Here is a 6,328-nt window from a genome sequence, read left to right as displayed (position 1 = left end):
ACGGTCTTTTTTTCCAGAGACTGCATACTGTTCTTATTAACTCCTGCAAGGACGATGATGGCAGCTGCTAGTCCCATGAGGTCATCCTTCAGGCTTGAATGGAGAATATAGGTCTGTAACCTCCCAGAGCCATCACAAAAAAAGACCCAAAAACTGACTGAAAGAAAAAACTGGAAGTAAATGAGTGGCATTTATCTGCACAATAACATGCAGAATCTTTCATTAAAACAATTTTGAACCTAGACAAATCAAACTTTTAGTGAATCTAGGAGTAACCACACACATCAATGTCGGTTTTTGCTTGCTTTTGATGGCTGGCCTGGGGTCTGTTTGTGGTTTTTGTTAGTGCACCATGCAGTGAAGGCAGAAAGACATGCAAGGCCAGCCTGTTAGTAATCAGGCCCAGCAGATTATTAAATGCAATGATTGAGGAAAAGATAAGAAACAGAGCCAGCTCAGTTAGTTAGAAGAAGACTAAGAACCCTCTTAGTCACTACCTAGAATTATCAGTGTTTATAAATTTTACCTCAGCAGATATTTTTGGATTTTTAGAATTAGTTTATAAAGAATGTTTTCTTCTAGAGTATTGCATAGGGAAAATGTCTGTATGCCTATCACAGAGGAAACAAAGAGACTGGCTGTTTAGGTAGAGAAAAACACTGAAAACACTCAGAAAAACAGTCATCTTTTAATTAATTAAGTAATTTATATTCCTGGAGTATAGTGCAAAAGAATGATACCTATTCTACCGAGTCAACTTGGTTAGCAAAGTGCATCGACAGTGCACAGTGATATTTAACAAGAGTCTAATTTGGAACCACAAAACAAAATGTAAATAAAAATAAACCGGGGCTACCAGCAACCATGCCTTTTGCATGGAACAGCTAAATTAAAAGGTTTGAGCACTATGTGACATGGCGAGCTGTTTATATCTACAGGTGGATTAAAATATGAAGGTGATGCATTGGCAAAACAACTACACTGAGCCAAACAAGTAAATTCTTAGTAATATTTATCCTAAAGTTATGGTTTTGCCTGCACCTGTTCAGCACCTGTCAGTTTTATTAAACCAGACATGCTGGGAGCAGACATCCCATCTCCGTCATTAAGGCCTTGCTAATGTGCTACAATTGCAGATTTAAGTGGAATCAGAGTCAAGCGAGGTTAAGCTTCCTTCCTGAAACAACAGCCATCTGTAGGTAGAGGATGAAAGTCATTTAAAGGATGTTGCAGAAAGGCATTGAGAGGTGGTTATGACATAAAATACTCTCTGAAATGTAAGGAGAGAGTCTGCTTTCCTTTTGGTTTTATCTGAGCACTGGGCAAGCAGGACTTGCCTTTCTTGCCCAGATACTGTAGACATCTGCTGCATTCAGATAATATGGACTACTACATGAAGTAAAGCTAAAGAGGCTTATTTTATTAGGCTATAAATATGTAGCATTTCTTCTGCAAAGTCAGACATTAAGATGTACGGGGGTTGGGCTGGATATTTTAAAGCAAGAGTCAGTGGGGACTGGTTTGTTTTTAGAACCAATCTCACATGCTATTTTAGGACCTGGAGTTTTTGGCACTTCTATAGCAGCTTTATTTCTCGACTCCTTTAGGTTGCCTCTTTTCTATTGACAGAAAAACTCACTACAGAATAAGGATACTTCATTTGTTTAATTTGCAAAACTTGGGCAAGGCTATCTTTATTTTGTTTATCAAATCTAAATTTACTGTAACAGATCTAGCAAATAGTCTCCTAAATAATGCACATTTATTAATTGTCAAAATCCAAAAGGAAAAAACACGTGAAAAGTTAAATGTACACATATTTACTTTCAGAACAGTTGACTAAGTAGTTTAGCTTAGCTTAGCAAAACGAATAAAAATAGGGAACAGCATTATACAGATTATTTGCTTGTAACTGAAAAGAAACTAAGTTAGGCAACCTGTTTCTTTTATTTGGCTCTCACAAGAAACTGAATACACATAGACTATTTATCAAACTGTCAAACTATTCAGTTCATACCAAAAAAAATTGTATTGCTTAATTTTCTAAAAGGCAACCAAGTGAAAGAAACACAAGTATTAAGGGACACAGTGGTCATGCATAAGAAAACTGGCCAAAATTCCTTCACTTGACATTTTCCAGACTAGAAAAGATGTCCAAAAATCTGTCAGTCACCAACAAAATGTAACAATGAGCCTCTTAATTAGGGCCCAGTGTAACAGTCAAGAAAAAGTAGCCAATTTACCACCTGTGCAGTTTAGCTGCGTTCCCATGGACTTCTGCAACATAGCACATGCAATGTTTTAGCTTTTATTTAAGAAATAAATTTCTTTACTTTGCTGTTAGACTTTTTTCTGACGAGCTGACCTTGGAATACGATTTTAAGAATGTTCCTATAGACTGTAAAAAAAAAAAAGAAATTAAAAAAAAGAAGAAACAAAACAAAACAAACCCTAAGGAGTTTCCTTTCGGCTAAACCAAGTTTCCAGACCACAAACAGTTTGGTGGTTTAGTCTGACAAATGTTCTGGTAAAAGAAAGACACAGTGCTGCTTTTGGACAGAGATTCATTAGAAATACAGGAGAGGTATGTTTTTTTTCTCCCATCTCCTGCTTTCCCATAAAAATGAACACACACACACACACACACACACACACACGCACACACAGATATACACACGTAATTGAGATGACATCACTGCAGTAGTATGGACGACTTCCAACCTCGCTCACTCATTCAAATTTCAGGGTCTGTTAAGAAAATCCCATTATTTCTATAAGAATATGAGCTGCAGCTGTTTCATAAAAGATATCATCAGCCATAAGTTGGCTGGCTCAGTTGAAACAAATGGGTTTCTATTGAGAAACGTGTCCTACTGCACAACAAGGCTTTGTGTCTCTGCCCACAGTGCTGTAACATGGGGCAGCGACTGCACTTTTCCTGCTTGATCTCATGCCAAACAAAGAGCGGGCTCCTTTTTTGTCATGACCTCATGCTCATATACTTAACCAACCTCTGAACAGATCCAGCACCTCATTCCAGCACGTAATTTTCTTTTTTTTACTTTCATAAAATGAATTCTTCATCTATCAATAAAACAGTGGTGGAAGACTTTTCGGCTTTTAACTTATACAAAGTCTCCTGTTCAAAATCCCATTTAAGTAACAGTGTATGTATAATATGTGTTATATTATATATGCATAAGCAGAAAAATAAGCTATGAGTAAAAGTGTACACTAGTAAGTTGTGTGAGGAGTGTTGTAGTTTGAAAAATGTCCTGTACTTCAAGAGGAATACTGGAGTTTTCCCAGAAAAATGTACTTTAAGGCTCAAAAATATTGATTCTTCAGGAATACTGGCACCAGAGAGTGTTGTATATGCTATCTTAATGATCTCTTAATGAGTATGAAAAATGTATTGTTGGGACTATTTAACTGCCCTTCATACTTTTAGGCAGTTTAATATATAATTTTACCAGCTTAAAAGCCATCTTTAAGTAACCAATAATAGACCTACAGCTATCACATGCAAAGTAGTTTAAACTTAAATATTAAGTAAAACACAATATCTCAAGTGTGTTTCAGTGCAACTCTTTAATGTACTAGTTCAGTGTGTGCAAGCTGCATTTTACTCCATCAAGGTGGAGCTAGTTTTCACAGCTTCACTCACAATTATTTACATATAGATAGTTCAGTCCATAGGTTCCCTTAGAGTCCCTTTAGAGTAAAGTAAATGAGGTGGTTATGCAAATTCAGTATAAATTCTAGTTTTGTAGTTAGAAATGGAACAATTAAAAGTGACAGCTGTCCCAAAATTGGAGGTGGGAGGGAGGGATGGATGGATGGATGGGTGGATGGATGGATGAAAAAAAGACATTGCCTTCTGTGTGCAATAGTTGTTTACAAAACTTTGTGTCATATATTTTCAATAAAACCTTCAAAGGAGTTCAGTGGGGAAATCATTTATTTGTAGAACTTCTAATAATCAGTGATGTCATTTTTTTAAAGTGACTTTAGCTGTAAAAAGCACGATATGTCTCTGTGAAATAATGTGGAACTGAAGTATGAAGAGACACAAGGAAATTGGAAAATAGGAAATACACAACTCTTTGCCGCTCCAGGTCACAACAGATCCCAGGGAAAAAAGCAGAAAGAAAACCCATAATTCATTCTCCTTTGCCACATAAAATCATTACAGATGAACAGTAACTCACAGCATCCAGTTTGAGATACATTTCTAGCATATTTGCTGCCTCTGGGACTCATTTTGACAGAAGCATTCCCCTCTGGACTGTCTGTCAGTCCTGGTGGCTTGTTAAATCGGGTCATGTTTCTGTTCTAAGGTTAAGATCACACAAATGATTGAAAGGGTGTGTGTTGGATGGATCTGCCACAGGCCAGTTCTTCCAGACTGCATCACTCACTGCCAGTTGTCCTGGATCCAACCTTTCTGCCAATTATTTTTCAAACCATTCAGGCCCCCCGAGGTCTTACAGAGACCTCTTGTAAATAGAAAATTTGCATGAAATTTGGCTTACTTATGTGCCAAGCAGCTATGCCATGAGGAGTATTTTATTTCACTCACAAAACTTTGAGAAGGAAAATAAATTAAGGACATATTTAAACAAGCCAAAAATGTTTCAATGAAGTAAAAGATGGACCGTTTTTATTGTGCACTTTAATGGATGCGTAATGAAATTATGGCTCATAGTTAAGACCATAAAAAGAGGTGTCAAGGTGATGTATAATTAAACATTTTAGGTATTTTTCAAACTTCAAAGTTCAGGCAGACACTGAGTTTTCTGTATAGCGGTCTATGAAGAACAGACCTAGTGAAACAACGGTGTGTGTATGTGGGGATGGGGGGCGGGATGCAAGGCAGGCTGGTTATAGATCAATCAGAGCCGGGTTGCGTTTTTTAATGTTTAAAATGGATAATAAGAACGGACAGATCCAGACAGTTTCATATAAAGTCAAAGAAGAGGGACTAATGCGTTACTTTCTTACATGTATCAAGTGTTTCTTAACAGCCCTTCTGTGAACACTGTTCAGGTCGCTGGATTGTTGATTTGAATGGTGAGATATACAGATGTGTGCATGATTTAGGTTTGATCCGTGTTAATGTAACTTTACCCGAATTCCTTATTAATAAGACTCTGTATGCATGAGTTGTTTTAGAAGCATATTACAGACTGTGATGGATTACCTCTGCTCAGGGTCACAGACCTTTAAAAGGTTTTTAAATATAGAGTTTTTATCTCTTCGTCTATTTCGAATCCTAGACCTCAGAATGGACTTCCTTTTATATGAGTCGTGAACAAATATTTCTGTGCAATTATAGGAAAGGGATACAGAGTTTTAATGAGGTCAGAAAAAAGCAAATACACATTTATAGGAAGGCTACTCATGCAGCACAGAGGAAAAGGGCTAAAGCTAATCAGGCTGAACGCTAGTTGGAAGCAGGATTTGAAATGAATTTTGCACTCTTGATGCAATAATTTGACATTTTGGGAAATCCACGTACTCAGTAATACATGCCAAGATTGACACCACTCTGCATTAAATGATGATGGAGTGATGGCGGCTACGTCATCAGGCGACACGTTAACTGATAATATTTTTTTAAATAGACTGGAAAGTGAGTCTGAAAGCTTTGAAACCTTTGTACCAAAAGGTAACAGAATCCATCTATTTCTTTCAAAGATTACAAAATAACAGATTACATCTGGTTTAATTCAGAGAAACCAGAATGTCAATGACATCATAGCTCATCTGGGTCACTATCCATCACAGTTCACAGGTTATTATGATGTGTGAAGTACAAAGAGAAAGTGATAGGTTTGTTGTCGCTGGCTGGCCGTATTGCACAAAGTGGACAGAGTAATGCCACTCAAATTGAAAATACTAAACGTGACCTTGACCTTGAGTAGAATGTTTGTGAAAACCCATTAGGTGATCACTGTATGCATGTTTCATTAAATTCTGACCATTACTCATTATTATCATGACCACTGGACGAGGATCAGTTGTGAATGTGAACAGACAGAATAACAGATGCCTCACCATGAGTATGAGCTCCTGCTGGATGTTCATGGGTTTAAAACATCATGTTCAGATGAAAAGCTGTGGTTCTGAAAGTGTTACACATTCCATTTCTTGGCCAAATGAATTACTTGAATATTTTAACTGGTATCTTACAGTTGTTGCCTCAGACCTTTTCTTCAGGTAAGTAGCAGACCTTGTAATTTTAATCCTTTCAGCATTTTTAAAACATCCCTACACGATTTACCTCGGGAATAGATTATTTCCCAACTTAAATGAAAAATTGTGA

Source organism: Aulonocara stuartgranti, assembly GCF_965226115.1.
Source record: "Aulonocara stuartgranti genome assembly, chromosome: 5".
In the NCBI taxonomy this organism is placed as follows: Eukaryota; Metazoa; Chordata; class Actinopteri; order Cichliformes; family Cichlidae; genus Aulonocara; species Aulonocara stuartgranti.
Note: the sequence above shows the minus strand (reverse complement) of the source record.